This window comes from Buteo buteo, chromosome 3, assembly GCF_964188355.1.
Source record: "Buteo buteo chromosome 3, bButBut1.hap1.1, whole genome shotgun sequence".
Classification (NCBI taxonomy): domain Eukaryota; kingdom Metazoa; phylum Chordata; class Aves; order Accipitriformes; family Accipitridae; genus Buteo; species Buteo buteo.
The window spans coordinates 49,325,483-49,351,181 of record NC_134173.1 but is presented as its reverse complement, the minus strand read 5'-3'; the positions used below and the strand labels follow the sequence as shown (position 1 = coordinate 49,351,181).

General features: G+C 40.4%; 1 protein-coding gene across 3 annotated transcripts in view; it reads right to left on the bottom strand.

The window, feature by feature from the left end:
• WWP1 (WW domain containing E3 ubiquitin protein ligase 1) overlaps positions 1 to 22,829 on the bottom strand; it is a 63,298-nt gene extending 40,469 nt beyond the window's left edge. For 2 of the 3 annotated variants that reach the window (XM_075023529.1, XM_075023528.1), the window contains exon 1: positions 22,626 to 22,829. The gene's annotated coding sequence lies outside the window, so the exon portion shown is untranslated. The remainder of the gene's footprint in view (positions 1 to 22,625) is intronic. The other variant, XM_075023527.1, reaches the window with a different exon arrangement.
• Between the last annotated feature and the right edge of the window lie 2,870 nt (positions 22,830 to 25,699).

Sequence of the window (25,699 nt, the reverse complement as noted above, 5' to 3'; positions counted from 1 at the left end):
CCACTTTGGCGGCTACTGATATGGAAGACTCAAAGGAGCAACACATGCAATCAATTCTGTGGCAGGTAAACTCAAATTCTTCACAAGAAACCAAGATCTGCAATCTACTTCTAATCATACGTTAAAAAATTAGTTTTAGCGTACTTCTGTAACTGACAAATTATGATTATTTTTACTAGGATTTTTCCTCCTACTGTTCAACCTGCAGAGACCTAAAATGCTAGGGGTTTTGTTTGTTTGTTTTAGTTCGTTCGGTGGCTGGGGTTTGTGGGTTTTTTTAACTCTACTCCCACCATGCACAAAGCAAAGTAAATATAGAAATAAAGAAATAAACTGTGTCAAAGTCCTTAGGTAGACAGTTCATTGCCTAACCTCCTCAGACTTCAGGTTTCAGGTACTGATTTGTCTACAAGGCATACCACCTGCCCTAACCTGAGTTTCTGGCTCTGCTTGCTACTAAGCTGCTAACTGCATTTGGCAAATATGTGTTTGCCAATCTCCTGATAACAGGGAAGTGAGAATTCACTACACTTAGCTTTGCATCTTTCCCCTTGAAGGAAAAAATGACCATGATGCCTGGGAGAAATTATTACAATGCCAGAGAGATCCCAACAGAGGATGGAGATGAAACAAAGCTAGGTTTGGGGTTGGCTGAGGGGCTGCATGTTTCTGCAGTAACTACATGACTGCATTCCACATCAACAGTGCCCCAATGTTCTGTTTCAGCGCTTGTAAAATGAACATCCTTTTATAATAGCAGTCTATCTCATATTCTTGCCAATATGGTACACCTAGGTACATTTACATAGCAACAATTACAGTTCCAGATTTTTAGTATGTTGTAAACAAAAAACTGCATTAACATGTATGTCAAATACTATTCAGAAAAACAAATTAAAATATACGGAAGTGCAAAAAAAGATTTTAAAGTTTTTTAAATACACATAGCTTTTTATCAACAATACATGAAGAAAGTGTTATGTCATATTTTATATTCAAAACAGCTTTACTGAACAGAGCAAATTAGTTGAACTGACTGATTGTGGTCCTATCATGTTCCAAAGATTCCATAGCTACAGCACTTCCCATCCTTATTTAACAGATTAGGAATTAAGAACTGGTTAGGAATTAAGGGGAAAGGAAACATTAAATTTTCTCTGAGTCAAAAGAAGAAAACTAATCAATTGGTTTTTCTACTAACTTCTTTTTCAGGAATACATCAAAAAAAATTATTTAAGGCTTGAGTCATCAGTTATTTTCATCAGTAACTACCCAAACTCAGCTACTGACACTTTTAAACAAACTTAACAGATTATTGTCTAATGAGCTCTGATGCAGGTTGGCTCTCCTGGGAGAAGAAAGAGCCTGCTCACGCCATGATGATTATAATTTTCATTCAAGATCCAAAAAGCTACTCTTACTGTATTATTGAAAAAAACCCAAACAAAAAACCAGAAGTCTTCACTGCCTGGTGCACACGGGGTCACACTCACTCCCAGTTGAACATGTCTTTTTTCCAGGTAAACAAAGCCTTCAGGAAGAAAAGCTGGCCAAGTTTCATTGTACAAGATGAAGGATCTTACCTAGAGCTTTGGACATCTATTACTCCTTGAAGGCTAGTCTGGATATGTGACAAATGCTGCTACACAATTGAAGAGGAGAAGCATAATCCAAAACTAAGCCCCTCAGCCTTTGATAGGAAAATTACTACCCTGATGCAGTCATGGTGGGGCGTGGGGGATGAGACATGGGACAACAATGCTATTTATCACATGAACTGTTTGCAGTAGTGATAAAAACAGTATTAGAGACATTGTGCAAGGTACTAGTACTGATTGTCATATTCAAGAAAAGGACAGGACATGAAGAGCACTACTGGGAGAATAAACACAACAAAAGAGCAGTCTAACAATAAGTGTCCTAGAAGTAAATCTGCTCATCAACTATAAATATGTCAGGAACATGTAGAAAACAAACAAAAACAAACAAAAGGCTACTGAATTAAAAGAATAGTGTCGAGATAAATGTTTCCAAAAATCTCACGTTTCTGGGGGGCAAGGTTGCAGCAGAGAGAGGCAGCAAGCATATACTGTATGAAACTAAGCAGGGACAATGAAGTCACATAGCAGAGGGACTGACAGACTTGCATTAGGATGGGATTACACCATCAGTCTTTTGTCTCATTAGAACTATAAATTTTCAGAAGTTGAGAAAGTTTTTAAAAAGTTCTACAATTAGAAATTCTTATAGTTTCTACTGAAAAACTGGAAGTTTCAAGGACTAGCAGCCTCCTGTGTTTATGAGCCAGAAGAAACTGTATCTGTATGGCCAAAAATAACCAAAATTTCAACTAAACAAATTGTCTGATATTGGTGAAGGAAGAGATGGGATGGTAACTACATGAAGTGAAGTGATGATATTCATTTGGAGGATTGAGAAGTTTTCACAACCAGGGATAACGTCAGAAGCAAAATACCAGCACTTTCTTGATCTAATTTGCAAGAAAGCCTATATGAGAAAGAAAAACAGGTGGCGAAGCAGCAGTTAAAGATGGGGGGGGGGGGGTGTTAAAGAAACAATTTTAGAAAGTGTTATTTCAAATAATGCAAGTCCTAACCACTAATGGGCAAGGGAACACTACGCCATATGGGCACTATTTACTGCTTTCTTGCATCATGCACACACTTTTTTTTTGTCAGCCCTAAATCCCCCTAAATTCTTGTTACTCAAAATAAATGCCCAGTTTGGCTACTGAACATGTTCATTAAGGGTTAAAATCTTTGAGGTTATCTCTACATAATCTTAAAAAGAGGATTACATACAGCAATGTAAGAGTCACCATCCTTGTAGTTATAATATTCCTGAAAATCAGGGGATTAATTCTAACAGGGCTAGTCACCACATATTCCCGAATATGAACCTGCTACACCTCTTTATTCAAGTTCTAGGTTAAACTTCATTGGCCTAAAGGATGTGAAGCTTTACTTTCAGAACTGTTTCACTGATACACACAACCCCCCACCCACTCAAAATTCCTGGATACCAGAAGTAAATTAAGAGAGAGTCTTGACAGCCATGTAAAGATCATAGTTATCACAACACTTATATCTAAACCATTCTCATCATAAATAACCATTACATCAACTGGAAGAGTACAATTTATTTATTAACCCCTATTACAGATATTTTTAAAATTAGTATTACTTCAGTTGTATAAATTATTTTGGGTAACTACAGATCCACTAGGACAAAATAAGACCCTAGCAAAACCATGAAATGGCTGACACAGTAGTCTATTAAAAAATTAAAGGATCATTTCCTAACTCATGTGAATCAACAGTTTCATGGAAGAGAGTCTATTTAACAATAACGGCATTTATTAATTTATACTTCAGAATAAGAATTTTAAGAATTTTATCAGTTTCATCATTTATCGGTTTCATCTGATACAAGACAAAACACTGAAAAGAAAATAAATATAATTCTAATTTAAAATGAGTTATATTCAATCACAATGTATTTGTGCTTACTGATGGTGCTTTAATGACCACTGATTTATTCTCTTGCTAACCTGACACTTCTGTTCCGGAAATAATATAGAACATGGTGGATAAGGGAGGAGAAAAAATAAACACGAAAAGATTACACCATGGGTGAGCACTGTTAAGTCAAAAGTCTTCCTGAATGCCCAAAACAAGAATAAGAAAACTTGAGATGTAGTTGTATAAATGCACTAAGCAAGGACAAAGTACATAGATGAGCAAAATGCCTATTACTAACCTCCCTACTAACATCTTTAATTCAATTTACCGTAAGTAAGAATTGAGTTGGCTAGGTAAAATCACCATAATGCCACAAATACTGTTTTTCACATATCTGAGCATATCTTCCAAACAAGAATGGAAATGCAGAAAAATATTTTCTTAATAATTTTTTTTTTTTTTTTAAAACAGGGAAGGAAGTTCATCTATTCAAGATTATTCCCACCTCACCCCCCAAGCAAAAAGGTAGGAAAGGTTGAAGGAAGAAGGATAGGGTGGGGAAGAAATAACTGATCTGAAACTCTAAAATCTATGGCTATTTAACATAATAAATAGTTCTATGGAGAGTCATGGGAAAATAACACCACTGACATTAGTTACTTTTCCTTGTTACAAAGTGTAAACACAAACATTAGAAAGGCCATGTTACTTTGATTATAAAGTCCTACATGTAAGAAATCCTTAAAACAAAAAGAAAAAAAAAACACACACACAAAAAAAAACCCCAAACCAAAAATGTTTTAGGTTCAGATTAACAAGATATCCAACAACACAATTATGCCTTTATCAGCACTATTTAGTGCTGGATTACCTGAAGTTACCACAATACTTTCACAATTCTATTAGATGTAAAAGTGAACAATATGTGCACTATCACAGTATTAGCAGTACAAAGTTGCGTTCTACACTTCAGACACTCCCTCCTGTTCTCCTGCCTCCACATACACACACTTTTGTTTTCAAGATGGGATAATCCTGCTGGCAATAACCTTGTTCCTTCAGTGGAAAAAGAGGACATGGAGGCAGGACTAGAAATGTGGATCATTTCCTACTCCCCCTAACACAGTGGAACAGCTGTCTTTTTCCTGAAAGATGCTCACACACAGTTGCTTTGTCACCCTGTACTGCATGCTCCACCATGGGCAAAGTCTCCCAAGAACATCCCTCCTTCCCACACCTCACACTCCAGAAGATCAGAACAGCTACAGTACACAGAGATTCTGCCCCCTACAGCCTCCTGAAATCACCGGTCACTTGTCCAAAACCTTTAGCAGTGTTGCAACAATTGGCCTTTTTACATTATCCAAAAACCCAGTACCACAAAAGCACAAGGTAAAACCAAAAATAGGTGTTATTAAGTGGTAGCAAAACCAGAAATAGAGAAATGAGAGATAGTATAGTAGCTTTGAAGATAGCAAAGTTCCTAAAACAGCATACTAAAGGAGTTATACAATGGTCCAGAATAGAAGAGACAGCTTTTAAAGGCAATGAAATTGATGATATACCAAAGAAAACTTAACTTTCCACTTCTCCTCTTCAACTCTCAAAAAGCGTTTACTTTCAATGGGGGCGGGGGGGGGACGGGACGGGACGGATGACGGACACAGACATGACTCATGACTCCTCTACAACAAAATCAGAAAGTATAACGTTGGAAGCAAGTTTCCTGATATGAAAATAAGAACAAAGAACAAAAATAAGAAAAGAAAAAAGAACTTTTCTTATCTCAGATGCAAATAAATTTCTTAACTGATTCCTTTCCATTCAGGCTTCCAAAATCCAGAACTTTTATTCAATGCAATTGATTTGAAATGCAGTAGATTTGAAGGTCTATTTCACTATTTATCAACAATAAGAATGGCAATGATTGCTAATCTCAGCAGGAACATTCTCAACACCAAGACCCCTTGAATTTTCTGATCTGAATATATTCTGATCACATCTCTACCAAAGGCACAATATTTTTCTAATTTTGTTACAGCAAATTGAATTTATGTCTAATTAACTGAGGTTTTTTTTAAAAGATAGAGATTTTAACTGTATTCCTTGCAGAGAGAAGCAGTAATTCTATATCATTTAAAAAAATTAAGGGTATCTCCCTTTGACATTGGGAAAGTTTCATCTCAGAAACTGTTCACACACAAATAGAGAACAGATCTGTTTCAGATCTGGAAAAGAATCTGTAGACTCAAAAACGTGTTGGCCTTTATTAAACTGAGCGGGATAGTAAAGGATCATTTCTACAACTCATCTTGCCTACAGCAACACTAACAACAAAATTCTAAGACTTGACACTCCCTAAACAGATAGCTTTGGTCATCAACAACTAAAATTGCAATAATATTTACACCTTGGCAAATAGAGAATTTTAAAGTCAAAGTTTTATTTCCCTGAATGCCACAAGCCTGCTTCCTACTTTAAGATGCAATGGAAAGACTATGCTTATCAGCAAGGTGTATCCTCCACAAACACCAATATAGACATCTGAACTTTCTGCTTGACATGGGTGGCAAAATTAATTCATTGCTCTTCACAAAAATTTGATCTGTCCTCTTCCATTTCAGATGCCTTCTTCCTTTTTAAGATCTACTATTACAGGCTAATTCAAAATGTCTGCAATTCCCTTCTCCTTTCTGACCAAATATATGGTAACCAGGAATATAGTGCGAAGCCCAGTTTGTACTTTTTTTAGGTGTGATGGACTAGGGATACAGGCAGGAGACATTATGTAGGCCAAGGCATTAGCTTTTATTAATCGGTAATTTATCAGTGTATGTGAAGAGGAAAAAAAAACCTCTCCTGGAAACAAAAGCTTCCAGCAAAAAGCTATATTCATAGACATACATTTAATCTAAATACTTGCTGGTTTTATTCCTTTCAATTGGATGCCAGAATTTAAAATACTCACACACTGTTTTACATTCCTCCTTTTCAGGTATAACTAATTAAAATTAACAGTGGAGAGATGGTACCTTGATATGCTGCAGACGTTTAAAAGGTTTCCTTCATGTATGCACTATGTTACACTCACTCTTAAGGAACCAAATTGTTTGAACACAAGGACAAACTTTAAGAAAAGGAAAATATTGTTTAGTCATACTACTGTTTTCATTATCTCACATTACACATCCTTCCAGCTAGCAAGGAGTTTAAAAAGGGTTATATTTAGTTGTAAATGAACATATTGTAACAGTTACACAGCCAGTAAGTCCCCCTTAAAATTATTAAAAGTTGCAAAAATGTTAAGAGATTTTTTTTTTTTAATGTCAAATAGGAAGGCTTGACATTTTTTAATTTATTGAAACTAAGTAAAGGAATAGAACAAGAACTACAGACTAATAAAGCACCATTAAGCAGCAGGCCTTGTTTTGTCTCTCTCATACATACACTGAAAGAAACACAGTCCAGAGACAAAAACCAGTAACCAGTGCTCTGATCTGTGACTCCTGGTAGACATATGCAAGGCAGGCAAAGTCCAAGTTAGACAAACAGCTCTAACCTTTGTTTTCTAATCTGAATGCTTTACACTGAAGGTCTTAGATTCTTTAATAGATTTCTTTATATGACACCGAAATGTTATGGTTTTTTCACAGAATAAGTCAAGTTCCTTGTCTTTTGGTATTCTGCTTTTGCCCCAACACAAGCTTCAAATTCCCAATCACGCTTCTTTTTTTACCTGCATGAGTTCAATCACTTTCTGTTTTTTAAACCGCTTATTTTTTGTTGTTTTCACCTTTACTACCTTTACCTTTCAGTCCTATGTATATTTTTGTCTTTGAGTTTTACACCTCAATCATTTAGAATTTTTATGGGAAATATTTTAATTATCCACCACAGAAGTACACATGAAAGCTGTATGTTAGGAAATAAAAAATATTTATGCTTGGAACCATGCATGTTTGCCATCAGTTTTTCTAACTATGTCTTAAAATTATGCATCACGAAGATGAAAGAACCTGCAACATTACCTGTCCTAACTTCTGCGACAGTGTGCTCGAGGAAGAAAAGGTTATTAACTTTAAGAATTCCTGTGAAAACAATTTAAGCTACAGTCCTATGCTCAAACTGAAGGCAAAAGATGGCACAAGACATATTCGGAACCATAAAACAGAGTAACTTTAATAATTAACTTGGAAATTTGTAAGATGCAATGAGTAGTATTGAACGGTATCCTTCCCTATGAAGCATCATTTGTAAAAGTATTATAAATAGTAGCTTAAGTCATTGTTTAGAGAATATTAGAAATGAAAATCAGTTTTTCACTGATCATTTAAAATAATACTGCTAAGAGCACTGATTTTACTTCTCATCACACAAGGGAAAGACACAACTGCAGTACTTTCATGACAAGATTGTAGTAAGATCATCATTTGCTCAGCAACAAATTATTTTCTGTGGCACCTACTCTTGGTTTTAAACTTCGGTCAAACAAATATTGATGGACTGAGGGTCCAAGGGAAAATTCTAGGGTACTGTTTAACAAAATGAAAAACTAGCAACTTTAAACTATTTAACAGAATACTTAGCTACTTATCAAGATAATAAGACTCCTGCAAATCCCTTTACTACTTACTTCTACTTACTACTAGTTTCTCTAATTCCTTGGATATTGGTGAGTTTAAAAATACATATATGAAAAAAAAACCCCAACAACTGGATTCCATCAGACTTACAAATATTACCTATACAAACAAATAGATCTGGAAAACTTGAAAGGACAGTAGTAAGTGCTCTTCAAAATCTTTCTAACTGTAGGACATATTCTATGCTAAAAGTGAACATTTTTTTAAGTCAACGGTCCAATGAAAGTGCTCTTAGCACCAAACATTCATCCCATAAATGACACATTGACTAAATATAATCCCAAATCACAAAATATAATGGTTGAGGTTGGAAGAGACCTCTGGAGGTCATCTGTTCCAATCCCCCTGCTCAAGCAGGGCCACCTAGATGCAGTTGCCCAGGACTGTATCCAGACGGCTTCTGAATTATCTCCAAGGATGAGACTCCACAACCTTCCTGGACAACCTGTGCCAGTGCTTGGTCACCCTCACAGTAAAAAAGTGCTTCCTCATGTTCAGAGGGAACCTCCTGTATTTCAATTTGTGCCTATTGCCTCTAGCCTTGTCACTGGGCACCACTGAGAAGAGCCTGGCTCTGTCCTTTTTGCACCCCCCTTCAGGTATTTATATACATTAATGAGATCCCCCCCAAGTCTTCTCCAGGCTGAACAGTCCCAGCTCTCTGAGCCTCTCCTCAAAGGAGAGGTGCTCCAGTGCCTTAATCATCTTCATGGCCCTTCACTGACTTCCCTCCAGTACGTCCATGTCTCTCTTGTACTGTGGAGCCTAGTACAGCATTCCAGGTGTGGACTCACCAGCACTGAATAAAGGGGAAGGATCATCTCCTTCAACCTGCTGGCAATTCTTTGTCTAATACAGCCCAGGATGCCATTAGCCATTTTTGCCCCCAGGGCACATGTCTGCCTCATGTGCAACTTGGTGTTCATGAGGACCCCCAGGTCCTTTTCTGCCAGCAGAATGTCTTGCTTCTTCCTGTTAAAACTCAAAAAGTACTACCAAAACCATCTTCAATTGACAATATCCTTCACTCCTTTACCTACGAGTAGCTTACAAGCATTGTCAAAAAGAAGGAATTACTTGAGGCTGAGAAGGCTGAAAAAGGACCCAAAAATATTAAGTAGTAAATCCAACTTCAATAAACCAAAGGAGAATAAAGCTATACGAAAGTCCTCATATTTTCTGTTATGATCAACATACTTTTTGGAAGGAATCTGCAAGCCAGCCAAAACAGTAAGGGACACAGTAGCATTTCATTTCTCATGTTTTCATTGAGCCCACAGCACATACTGACAGGTATAGATATACCAGTAGCTTCCTTAGGATCTTCTTTGACATTAGTAGAATTTCAGCTTCAGCAGTCTCCTCCTCATGGTCTGTAAGGCCTTGTCAGCAAGGCAAGGCGTTAGTTCTTCCTGACAACTAACAGCTTCCCCAGAGATACTTCAATATCCATGATACATTGCAAATATTTTGTTACTAAATTCCAACCCTACAGCACACCTATACAAAACTGAACTGGAAAGCAAATTGTCATTGTTCTTAAATCACAGAACATCCTGAGATGGAAGAGACCCACAGGGATCATGGAGTCCAACTCCTGACTCCACACAGGGCAACCTTAAAGTTAAACAATGTATCTAAGAGCACTGTCTGACCGCTTCTTGAACTGGAAGTGTTGGTCAGTTCCCAGAGCTATGATATCATTGGTATTAGCAAGATTTGGTGGAATGAGTCCCACAGTTGGACTGCTGGGATGGAGGGCTACAGGATGTTCAGGAGGAATAGGCAAGGTGGAGGAGCTGCACTATATGCAAGGGAGGGTTTGATTGTATGGCCCTTACAATTAGTGATGATGTGGTTGAAAGCCTCTGGGTGAGCATTAAGGGGATAGAAAACAAAGGAGGTAGCGTAGCAGGTGTCTACTACCTATCACCCAGCCAGGATATAAGCACTGATGAGTTATTTTATAGGCAATTAGGAGAAATCCCTGGAACTGTAGCCCTTGTCCTTATGGGAGATTTCAACATCCCAAATATCAACTGGGAATATCATACTGCTGATATGAGCAAGCCTGGTAAATTCTTGAAGTTTGTGGAAGATGACTCGTCACAAGTACACACTCAGTGAGCCAACTAGGAAAGATGCCCTTCTGGACTTGCTACTTGTGAGTAGAGAAGAACTCGTGGGCGATGTGATGGTAGGTATCTGTCTTGACCACAGCAATCACAGAATGGTCAAGTTTAACATTTTCAGTGTAATCAGAAAAAAGGACAGCAGACTTGCTATGCTGGACTTCAGGAGAGCAAACTTTAAGCTATTCGGGGAGCTGTTTAGCAGAGTACCCTGGGAATCTGCTTTTGAGGGCTTAGGAATCCATGACTGCTGATAAGTCTTTAAGAACCACCTTTTAGAAGCGCAGGAGTAGGCAATTCCACTGTGTTGTAAGTCAAGCAAGCAGGGCAGAAGACCAGCTTGGCTGAATTCCTCCATGTTCAACACAAGGGAACTCCTCATGGAGCTCAAGAGGAAAAATAAATTATATGATCTCTGGAAGCAAGGTCAGGCTTCACAGCAAGATTACAGAGCTGTGGTTCATATACGCAGGGAGAAGACACAAAAGGCCAAAGCTCAATTAGCATTGAAAGTGGCCGGTGTTGTTTCAGATAACAAGGGCTTTCTTAGGTATGTTAATAGCCAGAGGAAGTCTAAAGAAAACATTGGACCAATACTTGTTGAAGATAGTCATCTGACTAATAGGGGTGAAGAAAACACAGAGGCATTCAATGGGGTTTTTGCCTCAGTCTTTAATAACATTGATAGACCTTGGGCTGCCCAGTCCCCTGAATCGGAGGGCCATGAGTATGGGAACAGTGACTTTCCATTTGTGAACACTGAAATTGTAAGGGACCAGCTGTATCAGCTGAATGTTCACAAGTCCATAGGGCCTGATGGGATTCATCCCAGAGTACTGAAGGAGCTAGTGGATGTTATGGCAGGACCCCTTTCTATCATCTACCAAAGGTCTTGGGAGTCTGGGGAGGTCCCTGCTGGCTGGAAGCTGGCCAATGTTATTCCAATCTACAAAAAGGGCATCAGGGAAGACCCAGGGAACTACAGACCTGGTAGTCTAACCTCAGCTCCTGGAAAAGTTATGGAAAAAAATCATACTGGGCACTATTGAAAGGCATTTAAAGAATAATGCAATCATCAGGCACAGTCAACATGGGTTCACAAAGGGAAGTCCTGTTTAACTAATTTCATATCCTTCTATGATAAGGTCACCCTCCTCATGGATGAAAGGAAGGCGAGGGATATAGTTTTTCTGGATATTAGTAAGGTTTTTGATACTGTCCCTCGTAGCATCCTTCTGGACAAGTTGTTCAACTGTGCGATGAGTGGGTTCACGGTGCACTGTGTGAAGAACTGGCTGAAGGGCAGGGCTCAAAGGGTTGTAGTGAATGGGGCTACAGCTGGTTGGCACCCGGTCGCCAGCAGTGTTCCTCAGGGCTCAACTCTAGGGCCAGTTCCGTTCAATATTTTTATCAATGATGTGGATGCTGGAGTTGAATGTACCATTAGCAAGTTTGCTGACTGGGAAGTGGAGAGGGAGATGCTGATGTCTTCTCCCAGGTATCCCGTGATAGGACATGTGGGAAGGGTTCAACATTGCGTCAGGGGAGGTTCAGACTGGACCTGAGGAAGCATTTCTTTATCAAGAGGGTGGCCAAACACTGGAACAGGCTTCCTAGAAAGGTGGTCGATGCCCCAAGCCTCTCAGTGTTTAAGAGGCATTTGGATAATGCCCTTAACACCATGCTTTAACTTTTGGTCATCCCTGAAGTGGTCAAAGCAGTTGGACTAGATGATCGTTGTAGATCCCTCCCAACTGAAACAGTCTGTTCTATTTTTGTACACTGACAGCTTAGGGCCAAGACCACTTCCCTGGGGAGCTTGTTCTAGTGCTTGACCACTCCTTCAGTGAAGAACTTTTTCCTTATATCCAATCTGGACTTCCCCTGATGCAGTTTTAAGCCATTCCCTCACATCCTATCACTGGATACCAGAAGGAGATCAGCACCTCCTTCTCCACTCCCCCTCATGAGGAAGTTGTAGTGAGCAATGAGGTCACCCCTCAATCTCCTCTTCTCTAAGCTGAACAAACCCAATATCCTCAGCTGCTCCTTGTAAGTCACACACACACACACACACACACACACACACCAGTCCTTTCACCATTTTTGTTGCCCTCTTTAGGACAAATTCTAATACGTATCAGACCTGGTGTGTGAAGAAAACATTTCTATTTTTATCTTTAAGCCAACCTATATGCAGTTCCCACCCCACCCACCTCAGAAAACAAATCTTTGTCCACTCAAATTGGCATGGAGAGCAAAAAAATGTTTCATTTTCTGTATTTTTTCAAGCACATGCACTGACCATTGCTTCAGATGCTGCAACATTGATCCATGCGTTATCTACAATATATTGCCAGCCTCATATTAGCATCTAAGAAAAAATATAGTACAATTACAGAGGTTTATAAAGACCCATTTTTCAGAGTGTTATGCAGGACATCCAAACAAATGACAGGCTATGATTCCAATGCACACGTCTGCCTGTTCTGTTTTGCCTTATACTTCGATTAGCAAAGACCTTTTTAACCTGGTTTCCCAAGCAAACATCACATGTATGACTCATACTGTCCACCTGCCTCTTCCCACTCTTCCTTTCATGTCCACCCCTCTAAATGAATCTGTTCACCAAATTCAGTTAAAATAAACTGATAAGTAATGTCCTCCAATACACTAAGTTCCCATGAGCTTCATGAAAATCAACAGTTAGGTAGAAGAAAGAGACACAATTTCCTGCACTTGCTGAGCTAAGGACTGCAGCATGAACTCAAGCTATCCACGCTGCCTGGCTCAAAGGCTACACAGTCACCACAGACAGAGCTCTGAATCAAGTATGAGCTGGAGCCATCCATAGCAGCTTTTTTACTACAATTAAGAAAGGTCTGGAATAGCAGACGAAGAAGAGAATTGTAAAGATGTAAGAAAAAATTGTATGAAGCCTAGTTCCACTGCTCACAAAGCAACTTATTGGCAAAATATTTAGGGTCCACCTCACTTGTGAAGCTTAATCACGATGATGCTTCTAGGTCCTACTGCAATATCAAACAATGAAAAATATCACAATGCCTCCTCTGTGTATTACAGATAGGACCACATGCACAGTGACACAAATGGAATAAATTACTTCCAGGTTGCTTCAACAGAACAATGGTAGTTAAAGGCCGACAGTACAACACATATGTCAAGAAATCAGGGAAGAGTATTTCCTCCTTCATTTTAATAATTCAGCTGAATAGCCTTCATATCTGCCAGAATACATAATACACTAACTACACACTGGTCTTCAGCCTCTCTGGGTTGCCTTCTGCTATGGATAATGCTAATGGTTGGTATAAATTATTGTTTATCAGACTTGCATCAAGAGTAAAGTAATATACTGAGATATACCGCTAAAATACGGGCAGATTTTAGCATACCTACACCACAAACAGAAAACCTTACCATAGTTACATGTAGGCACTTCCATATTAAATTTAACTCTATAGGTAACATATCGTAACAATATGGAAAACAGAGAGGTATGGGCTTCAGAACAGGCAGGCAGCCTGAGCACATACCAAGAGTGTCCAGATAGCTTATAAAATCCACTCACAAGAACTCATGCCTGTCACCACCACCTGATTAGTCACAATAGCCATGACTAGCATAAGCACATCTCTACTGCAGTCACAGCAAAATTAACAAACAAACAAATTCCAAAGAAACATAAAATAACATTAAAGATGGTTAACCAAGAGTGCTGCTGTTTCTCTTACACCCTCCCCCTTGTTTTTGTGGGGATATGAAGAAACCATGACTAAGGAATACCAATAATGGTAAATACATTAATACTGCCCCACAAAATAGTCTCCCAGTCTCCCCATTGTTCTGGTAAGTCAGTAAAAGATGACAATTTGAAGAAGCGGGGAAGAGAACCTCTCAGTATTACGGGCTTAAGTGGCAGAAAGGGTCCTTTGCACATTTTTGGGCAGTAAGAGATTTGATGTGATCCACCTCTCCTCAGTAACTCTGTCTCAAAAAATAGCTCAAAGAGGTACAAGTAGAATTCACTGCATGTTCTTACTCTTTTTTCTCTGAATATATGCTTTTTTAAATGTGCTATGCAAGCCTCTTTCCAGCTGTCAATCTCAGCAGTGCTAAAACACTAAAACACGTCTGTCCTAATTCCAATCACAGACTGCACTAATCTTACCTATTACTACCCGAGAGCCCTTACACAAGCATTGTCACATACTTTTTCAAAAACAGCCCTTCAGTCTCTACAGTGGAGAGAATTCAACCAGATCCTTAGTAACGCTCCCAGGTGATAAATAATTCTCACTGCTTAAAACAAAGAGTTGCCTGTTTCTGCTAATTATTTTTCCAATGCAATTCTAACCTGAGTTAATCTAATTCCAAACTTTAACAACATAAAAATGACAAGTTGAAAACATGAAAATTAATAACACATAAGCCTTACCAGAAGAGCCCAAAGCTTGGCTTCTCAAGGGTCAATATTGGACCACATCAATACATTGCATATTAAGTCTAACTCAACACTACAAAGGAATCAATGGGCTATAAGAAAACTATTTAAATTTCGTAGTAAAAGAGTGTTTGAAATATTAGTTATTTTCATTTTAGGTGAACAGATGGAGTTCATGAGAAATGCAGATACTCTCATGAGGGTCAAGTATCCTTTCTGGTAAATAGCTAAAGGCTAAATCATATAACTTAAAATCATTATCAGCTAATTCTTGAGAACAATGCTGCCTTGAAACCAAGTGACTACAAAAAGTGCACAGAAAAGATCATCCAACTCCCCACCAAAAGAAGTCAATTTTCAATTCCCTTATGTTGGTTTTCAAGGAACTTTCAGGGGTAGATATTAGAGAGAGAGGAAAGACAAGCAAGGGAAAAGCATCTCCAGCATCCTTTACCCACGTAACGTACACTTGCATAACATGGTCAACACACAGGTCTTCCAGCCTGAAGAATATTATCCTTAGTCATTCTGTAAGTCTCCTTCCACATAAATCAGTCATCCTTGCTGTCCTTCTTTGTACTGTCTCCAGTTCTACTCTATACCTTTTGAGACAGGGTAGAAAGTGGAAAAGATGAAAAAATGCACAAAGCATTCATTCAAGATAGGAATGCACTGTGAATTATAAACAGTGGCATGATGATGATGTCTGTTTTATTCTTCATTCTATTCTTACATCTACCACATCGGCCTTTGAAACCATCAGCTTTTAAGCGGGGGAGCACCAATAAACATCTGGAAAAATGTTCTTACTTCCCCTCTGTTAACAGGGAGGGATTGAAACACAAAATTTTCAAGTATTCAGGAAAATAAGTCCAAAATTTATGTCTCTGCTAATACAGATTTATTTAATCTAATTTTAATTTCTTACAGCTTTTAAAGCTTTGAAACTGAAGCAACCAGCATAATAGATTTGCTCAAAATAGACAAGAACATCAACCAACTCTGAAAGCAAGCTGCCCCTGGTAGTGAAAAAAAAAAAAACCAAAAACAACAAAACAAGGCAGGCTGTAGTGGGCAGTCTAGACTAACTTGCTCATAGGAAATATTTAAAAATGTGGTTAGTCTGCACTGAAATGCAATCTGTATAATCTTTTTTAATAAAACTCCTATTACTTAGGAACGGATTTTTTCCTTGTCTGTATAACAACCTATTCCTTATTTTGAATCATACATCAGCCAATCCCAACTGAATCTTGTAAGAACTACTTCTTGATAGACTACCCTACTCAACTTTCAAAGTGTGCTCTAACATCTCCTTGTTTAGTTGTACCACAGAAGGTTAAAACCATAGGCTGAAATTTACTCATATTCTATTCAAGATTCTGTTGGCCTCTGCTGGAGGCCTCTCTTCCTTCACTTCTTTTCATGCTAAATATAAAAAATATTTTCCATTTTATTTGCACAGGAGCAGTACTATTCTAACAGCTTTCTCATGCATCAGTTATTTTTTCCTGATCAAAAATGGAATACAAACAACAAAGAAACACAATAGTCCATTTGTAAAAGAGCTAAAGCTAGGAGGTCTCTACACAGTACCAGAACCACTTGCCATACAATAGTAACATTTAGCAGTTTTCAAATACACTTATGCAATTATTATAAAAATAGTATGCAACCTAGTATATGTTATATTCTTAACACATTCCAACATCTACTTTTTATTCCATTCCTAATAGGACATTTTCATAAAGCAATTCATAATTATGTAGGGCTTTTATTACCAAATACTTAATTTACACCCCATTTTGATGAATAGTTCTAGCTACTCCTTCCAATATGTATTAGGTCTCCTATATTAACACAAAAATGCACCTATCGCCAAATATTAAACTAGCCCCATTATGTCCCTCTGAAGTTTCCAATTCCATTACTCAGTAATATCACCACCTACAGATTTTGCCAGCCAGATCATTATTAGCAGTCTTTTTGTCATGTTATGAACTAAGACTCCAACTAGTTTTCTTCCCCACAGCTATTCCCTTAACAATGCAGTTTTACTCACCATGCCAAGACAACATAGCTTTGTCAGCAACCTCTCATAAGACATTCAGCCGGGATTTATTTTATTTTATTTTGAAATGACACACAAATATCAGTCTTCCACCAAATTTTCAATACTAATTGAATTTTTCCTGTCCTTCTAACTTGCATCCAGAAGTCAAAATACACTTTTTCCTTTCAAACCCAGAATCTTCCCAGCTACTACAGAAGGACAGTGATCATTTTCTAAAAAGATAACACTGTAAAGAGGTAGCTGGAAGCAGAATATAAAAAAGTGCCAAGAATGAAGGCATAAACAGAACTAAAACTTAAGAAAAAGCAGCTTCCACACTTCTACGCCCAGGGGAAGAGAAAACGGAAGTTTGGCAATCCTGTTACTCTTCATCTTCTATTTAGCTTTCCTCTTATATTTTATTTTGCTTTTCAACTGTTCTATTTACACACAGATACTTTAATGTCACGCTGTGTGTACTAGAAAATGCAAGAGAGCCAACTCCAATACACCAGTTAGTGAAAACAAGTTCAGTTTTTAAGACAAATATATCTTGATCTGTTCAGCAGTTTTAGTTCGTGCTTGCAAGCAAGCAAAAAAAAAAACTTACTAGATTTCTCACAAACTAGCAGACCACTGTTTCAAAACTGCACGTGTTCTTTTTTCAGTTCTGATACCCAAGTATATTGTGCAATTCTACAGATTATGAAGTTTATCTTTCTTGTTTACTTTCCCTCTTCTAAAACTCCTTTGATTTGATTTATACTGAAAAATCACTGGCTACCCTGAAATCCACATACAATCCAAAGTTCTCTCGTATTTTTCACCCACCTATATGAGGAACAGATTAAAGGTCCCATTTGTTTCTTTTTTAAAGCACCCTTCTGCTAATCTCCTGCTCCATTTAATTCTTACAGCAAAAAATCTTGGTTAGAAATCCCAGTAACTAGAAATGTGCGCAGAGTATACTCTGTATACTTATGTCAGTGTTCACAGAAGCACAGACAAGAGCTCTCTTCTGCCCACTTCAGGCTGCAAGGTGAAGATACTTGAACGTGTAAAACAATTATTTTGCTGTTTGTTTTTAAAATGTGACATCCTCTTCTCGACGTTTTAAAAATTGTTTTCTGCCATCTCCACAATGATTTTCAGCAAGATAACTCTAAAATCTTAACAGAAAAAAGTAGATGGGAGTAATTCTGTGCTGTTAGAACTACTTGAGAAGGTCGGTTACCAACATGTATTTGTATTCTCAATGCCATTTACGCATAAGACAAATCAAGAGAATGTCCTACTGTGTTTTCAGTAACAGATATTATATTTGAAAGAATTATTCTGAAGTGATTTGAGCCAATGAAAGATTCCTTGCATTAGATATCAGAGGCTAAATTTCACTACAAAAGAAAAGACTATTGGCTGTACAAGTTACATCACTCCAAGTTAACATCCTTAACAGTGAGGATGTTAAGAAGTCTTCAGGTTTTGAACTGGTTACATTTAAGCACGCTCAGACTCTAGTCACTTAAAGCAGAACATAAGCATCTCTAACATATTCCTGCAATAAGAAAAATGGTGATTAATAAAAAAAGTTTCAAAAGCACAAGAATGTAATCTGCTTTGTTAAACACATGCTTCACTTCAATTTTTATTGAAGACTTTACTTTAGTCAGAAGCCATTATAAAGTAACACAACCACCTAAGTAAATTTCAGTTTATTCTTCAAAGTCGGTAGAATTTATACATTAAATGCAAATCCATATTCTCTTTAAATAGGATTTTGAAAGTGCTTTTTTGCTTTTTTGACAATACTCAGTTCAAACTGTACATTAGATTACAAACTTACACAATCCTCAACATTGACTAAGGGGAGAGGGAATTAAAAAAAATTATGTTTGCCATATATCTGCTGTTCCAGAACCACAGCAGTATAGAATCATGCAAACCTGCAATGTTTAATTGCTTCATACTACATACCACATATGTAGTAGTTACTAAGACCTATATGTAACACAAGCATAAAGGTTTCCCTGACATGCTATGAAATTTAAAAAAAAAAAAAAAAAAAAAAACACAACCAAAAAAAACATAGTGTTCTCCCAGGTAAATAATTCTGACATACTGCAACTACTCAGAGAGCTAATAGCTTCCCTGGAATCTCCAGCATGCCTCTGTAAAGCAACACTACGCTCACAAAACAGAGCTAAATTTCAGTATGCTCCTGGTTAAACTATTAGGTCTTCAAACAGAGCAAAAACATATCCCAAAAAGCAGTAATTAGAACTTTCTACTTAGAGAAAGCAATTAAAAACAAAAACACCCTCTTAAAAGGTACTGTAGCAGCTTTCAGCAAAAACCATGCCATGTCACTGTTCTACAGTGAAAAAAAAGAGGGTGCACCACTCATAAGACCTGTTCTCTTCTACAAGCTTTTGGAATGCCTCTTCTGGACACTCCAACTCCAGCCATATAGTTTTCCTTCAAAAAAAAAGAGGTGAGATCTCCAATACTTCCAATGGTCCTTACCCATGACTATTTTACATCACTACAGGAGAACGTCAGCAGTTTATGATAAATCTGAACACCTACAGAGAAAGAAAGTGTCCTACTGATGCAACAAAAACAAACTTTTAAAGAAGGACCTGGATGCAACCAACTCCTATTGGCTGCATTTGTACACAGACCAAAGCAATACAGAAGAATATCGCTATACATTGCTTAACTCAGAATTCAAAGGAAGAGTTTGGCAGTTCTGGTTTACAAGTTTCATAAGGACAGCAAAAATAACAGGATTTTGATTAAACTGACACTACCATAGAAACTGGGGAACCCTATCCCAATTTACACACCCTCATACAGGAAGGCACACTGGAGCAGGTTTTCTATTGACTTTGAGTCATATGCAATTGATGCAGAGCTGGAAAGCCTTTTTTTTTTTTTTTTTTTAATTGAGGTGAATGTTATACTGTGCAGAAGCAGGTAAGAGCAGTACTAACCTAGCTGAAAAGACAGACATTTTTATCAGTAGCTTCACTCCTTCTCTTCAGTCTTTACAAAAGAGTCTTTTTAACCAAGTTAAAAGTAACTTCCAAGAATCACTTAAGCATAGCTTGCTGCAAGCACTTCCTTTTTGGTTTTGTCTACCACCATCCATTCCCTCTCCAAGCCTTCTCACTTCGTTATCTGCATTTCATCCAACTAAATTCCAGGAGGAACTTGGGTTTTTTGGGGGAATTTGGGTTGTGGCTTTTTTAAGCTAACAACAAGTGTTTGCTCTAAGTGCATAAACAGTACCCATTTTCAATTAACAATCATGGCTTAGGTCACGATTTTTCGATTATGGAACCTTAGTTTTCAAATCTAGTGTTTTAATGGCATAGGAATACTGAAGCATGAAAAAACTGAATGCAATACCAACTTCTTGTCACAGATCCTTACCCCCGACTCTTCTTTGTGTCCAAAACCCAGGAGAAACCTCTTTCCCCACACACATTCTTTAAAAGAAAAAACAGGAAAGGGAGTAGAAATTACAACTTATCAAAATTTCCAACTTCATGTGGAAAGATAAGAAGGAAAATGAAAAGCAACAGAACTTAGCTGACATTCCTCCTTCTTCCAAGGGTTCCACAGCCTCAGGAAAAGAGGTTGGCTCTGAACTGTCAGTATTGCCATGATTTAAGAAGCACCTGTAGACAGGTGATTATTTAAATCTTATTGCCAACCCTTTAACAAAAACAGACAGGCTGACTTACAATGTTTTGTTCACGGATGTTTAGCCACAAACGTAAATTATTTTTCCAACAAAAATAATCCATATCCTTTTGGTAACAAGGTGTCCGATGCCAAGAGATTAAATCAGTCCCAGGTACATAAAATTGCTTTCATGTTTTCAAGTAAAATTATGTATTTAAGGGAAGCATTCTACAGTGTCACTGGAAAGAAACTACTGATAGTGGTAGAGTTACTCAAGCTAGAAGCATTTATAGGATCAGACCTTTAAAATATAGCTCAAAATACACACCAAAGAGATGACAAAAGGATTCTAAATCCACAGTTTCACAAGCAAGATCAGCTGAAAGTATTTCTAGTTGCCGCATTTGGACGCGTCTTCGTCAAGACTCCAGATTAACTGTGCTTTTACAACTGTAGAATTCTTCTCAAGAGGTTGAAGAATCCTTTAAACTTTTTTCTATGCAAAATTTCTTTAATCTTTATTAGTATTAAAATCAATGAGAAATAATAATTCAGTTTATACCTTGACTAACACAGACTCAGATAAGGCAGCATATAAAATTAAAAAAAAAAAAAAAAAAGCCAGTCCATGTTAGTGAAGTATTATCACAGCCCACCAATAATGTTTGCTCCTATATCACAAAGGGATTAAACCAGAATACGAATTTTAAGGGGAGACTCTTATTACTATGAAGGCCACATTGTCTCTCAATGGTCACGTGTATGACCATATATAATCCAGCCACCTGCAGTCAGTGACAGTATCACCTAGTAAGACAGTGTTATTAAACTTGCATAACCTGGGGGTTTTTTAATGCAAAATATCCTGATGACTTTCTATATGACACAGGTGCCATGTGAAAACATGACTGAAATATGAAAGTCTCTTTTTACAGTTTCACCCAAACATCGAAGAGCTCCCATTAAAATACTTAGATAGTAGTGTGTCGAAGTCCTTTTCTCTCTTTGATGTACCGTTTAAACATTTATAGAACTGGAAGCAGAGCTAGATCATTCTAGTTAAACTGGGATAAGAACTGGTATTGTTCTGAAAATAAGACAACTACAAATAAAACCAAGTAAATAAACACTTACACTTAGTTGTAACGTTTTGCCACAACATAAACAAAGATAAATGACATAAATAGGTCTTTCGAGGTCTCGAATTCACACAGTCTGCTCAGCAAAACATACATTAAGAGGACGCAGAGACACTAGCAGACACATATAACTTGAGCAGTAACCGTAACGACTTCCCACCCTGCTGTGCTCCCTCCTCTTGAGGGGAGGCACACTACGCATATTGTGTGAGGGGTGACAGCAGCTCATTGTAGAGGGGAAACGGCTCTTCACCTCCTCCTTCCCCAGTTTCACCAAAGGAAGGTGAACTGAAACGTAACAATATCCTTCTCCTCTGCTTTCATCCCGTAGATAAGCCAGCGAGGGCCGGCCGTAGAACTACCTCATTGACTCCAGTCACTAATGCCTCTCGCAATCCACTCAGCGTTGACACAGGTCGGGACTCAGCCCTCAGTCACCCCCACTCGAAAGGCCGTAGACGGGAATAAACAAGGTTATTCGCCTGACACCAGACACCAGCGACACTCCCCCTCTCCTTCCCCCCCGCCCCATACCTCCACAAGCTCACCAAAGTACCGACCCTCCCTCCCCTTGCCAGGTGTGGGCCAGGAGGCCCTCAGCCCTGCCCAGACGTGAGCCAGGGCGGGAGACGGCAGGGAAACACAGCAGCCCTCCCGTCACCGAATGGGGGCATCGAAAGGGGAGAAGCAACAGCCGCCCCCCCACCGGGAGGGCCCGAGGGATGCGACGAGCTGAAGTGCCGGAAAGGAGAGACCGAGACCTTACTACAGCTCCCTTCGCCATTTTAGCCCCCACGCCCATTCCCCCCTTCCCCGCCCCTCGGTGACAGGGGCAGCTCGCACCCCTCCAGAGCCCACCCCCCTGTCCTCGCCGCCTCCCAACCCCCCCTTCCCCACGGCCGAACGGCGGCGAAGAAGAGCGAGAAAAACGGCAGCCGTTTTTCTCCTCAGGCCGGTCGGGCTCTGCCGGGCCAGACCGCAAAGCGAGACGGCTGCGGCACAGCCTGTTTTGTTTCCTTACCGTGGCTCGCAGCCTCACAGCTGCTGCCGCCTCCTCCTTCTCCTTCCTCCCACCTTTTTTTTCTTCTTCTTCTTCTTCTTTTTCTCCTCCTCGCCGCCGCGGCGGCTCCTCACCCCTCCGCGCCGCGCTCCGCCGCCGCCGCCGCCGCGCAGAATGATGCCATCTCACAGCGGCATCGGCGGCTCCTGCACAACAACCCCCCTCCCGCCGCGGCCGCCCCTGTTCCTGCTGCTGCTGCTGCTGCTGCTGCTGCCGCCGCCGCGGCCGCCCCTGTTCCTGCTGCTGCTGCTGCTGCTGCTGCCGCCGCCGCCGCGGCCGCCCCTGTTCCGGCTGCTGCTGCTGCTGCTCCTGCTGCCGCCGCCGCTCCCGCCGCCGCGCGCCCCCAAGGGCCGAGCCAGCCTCGTGCGCGCGCGCCGGGCACGGGCAGCAGGAACTTGTGGAGGAGCCGGCGCTCGGGCGGGAGGGCCCCGTCGGAACCCAGTAGTGCGCAGCGGCGGTGGGAGGGAAAAAGGCGAGCTCACACCGAGGCTCTTCAAAGGGGACAGGGCTAATTCCCAGCGCCTGCCCCGGGCTGAACCAACTCGGGCGCTGCGGCGGGGAGAAGAGCCGAGCGGACTGCATCAACCTCTGCGAAGGCAGGGGAGGAGGGGCCAGGCTCCAGCGCCGGGGTGCCGTCCGCGGCGGGGAGCGTGCTTGGGCAGGATAAGGAAAGCTTGCGTGAGTCACTGCCCCCCCCGAGAAAGCTCCTCGGCGGCGCCGAGAACCCGCACGCCCCGGTGGCGTACGAGCGATAAAGACGGGGGCGTCTTCTCCAGCCGCCCCCCTCCGCGGGCGAAGCAGGCAGGGCGGGCGTCCGCGCCCCGCCGGCAGGCTGCGCCGCGGCCGTCGCTCCGCTTCGCAGCCAGCGGCATCCGCCCGGCCGCTCCCCTTCCTCGACCGCCTGGCCTCTTCTCCCTCTCCGAGTGACTTACGCTGCCCCGTGGGCGGGAGGACGGACGGAGGTGGAGGAGCGGCAGTTCGGCGCAGCCCGGGACGGCGGCGGAGCGGCGGCCGGCCGGGGCGCGGGGGGCCCGCGGTGGCCGCCTGGCCGCGGGGCGGGCTGCCTTCGACCCCGGGGCGGGCTGCCTTCGACCCCGGGGCGGGCTGCCTTCGACCCCGGGGCGGGCTGCCTTCGACCCCGGGGCGGGCTGCCTTCGACCCCGGCGACACCTTGAGGGCCGTCCCCGGCCGGGCGAGGGGCCGGCTGTCGTCAGCCACCGGTAAAAAAGGCGCAGACTGACAAACCTGAAAGGACTTGGGTGCGGAAACGTGCGGGGCTGAAGTTGCGTCTTGCACTGAAGACTAACGAAGCTTTAGCTTCGTACCGTGCGGCGTAATGCTGCGGAGGCAACGTTAGCATGAGCTTCTGGGCACAAACAAGGCCTTTGAGTGGTTGTCTCAGAAGGTCCAGTGCCGCTGTTAATTGGAAGGAACAAAAGCTTGCAGTATGAGACCCTGAAGCAACTTCCAGCAAAGCCTGGTATTTTGTTGTTCTTAAAAAAAAAAAAAAACAACATGAGGGCCAGCAGTCTGATTTGGGCTCGTAAATGCCTTCAGGAGAGAAAAGGGAAGATCTTAAAAATACTGCTTTCCAACCTACTCGTTCTCCGTAGAAAATCTATAGGAAAAGCACAAACTTTGGAAAAGAAAAAACGTTACATACAGTTCAACTTTAAAAAGTATCTTAGACTAGACTTTTCTGAAAGAAAACAACGCTAGTCTTCTCTTAACTGGTAATACTAGTGCAAGTGCCTGAAAACTGTGGTAGTTGGAGTATTTGCACGCACGGAACATGCAAACTGTACTAAATACATCATGGGCAGTAAGGTTAGCTGTTTGCAGTTAGCAACCTAATTAGTCCATCTGATTTGCAGAATTCAAGAAATACTGTTTTCTGTACATCAACAAAAGCTTACATTTAAAGAAAACTACAGTCCTGCTTTTGTTCAGAGATTGTCCAAAATTGGGTACTTACTTGCTCCAAGGGACTACTTGCACAAACCTTTGGTAGCACTTCCAGAGTCTCCTAGTAATCTCCGTCTCTCTCCCCGCTTGGTCATGTGTTTGTTTTTCAGATGTAAACCAATCTAATTGAGAGAAAAAAATACCTGTACCTTTAGGTTGGAACGCTTTTTAATGGGGAAAAAAATGTATTTAGGAACTTTCCACTAGAGGCAGCATTATATTCCCAGCCGCAAAGGGCAGGTAAATGTGTAAATGGCAATATTTCTATCTCTGCTCTTTGCATAAGCTCTTAATTTCTCTACTTCAGGCTTTGCTTGTTACTAATATCAGTAATCTGATACTGGTACTTCATGAAAAGTATGAGCATTATTTCTTAATAGATGATATGTGTAAAATTACTAAGTGCTGCTTACTTGCCCTATGAAGTATGAAAACTGTGTAGTGACTTGAAAAAATCCTCTATACACAAGTTATGGCCTTCTCTGGCTTGCCTCCTCCCTGTTTCAAAACAAGCTTTGTCATACATTTGTCTCACCCTGGGGAACAGTGACATTCCAAGTATTATTCCCTCTTAAAAGACATTTGATACACTTATGAACACAAAATGTCACAAGTTTGTTAATGTCAGAAGTTTGGTTTTAAATGTCTTATAAAACCTCAAGATTCTTGCATTTTTCCAACTACTGTTAGGGCAGTAGGTAATAAATAATTATGTAGCGGTTAGAAGCCATACATTGAAAACTTGCTGAAAATATTTAAGTTATACTTGAGTTATACTCGTTAAGTATCTGAAAAAGTACAAACACAGTTTTCTTTATTTTGCAGATAACCACCTTTATTTTTTTTTCTGCTGTGCCGTGGCCAGTAAAGATTACAGATTCTACCATACAGTGCTGAAGGCTAGGAGGAATTAATGCAGGTTCAGTTGCCGCATTGCTTCAGAGCTTTGCTCTTTGCAGGGTTGAAATACTCTGTTAACCTCAGGTTAAGGTCCCATAAGCCACTAAACTTATCAAAACATAAATCAACCAAAGTTGGAACTTTGCAAAAGAGTCTGCATGAAGATTTAT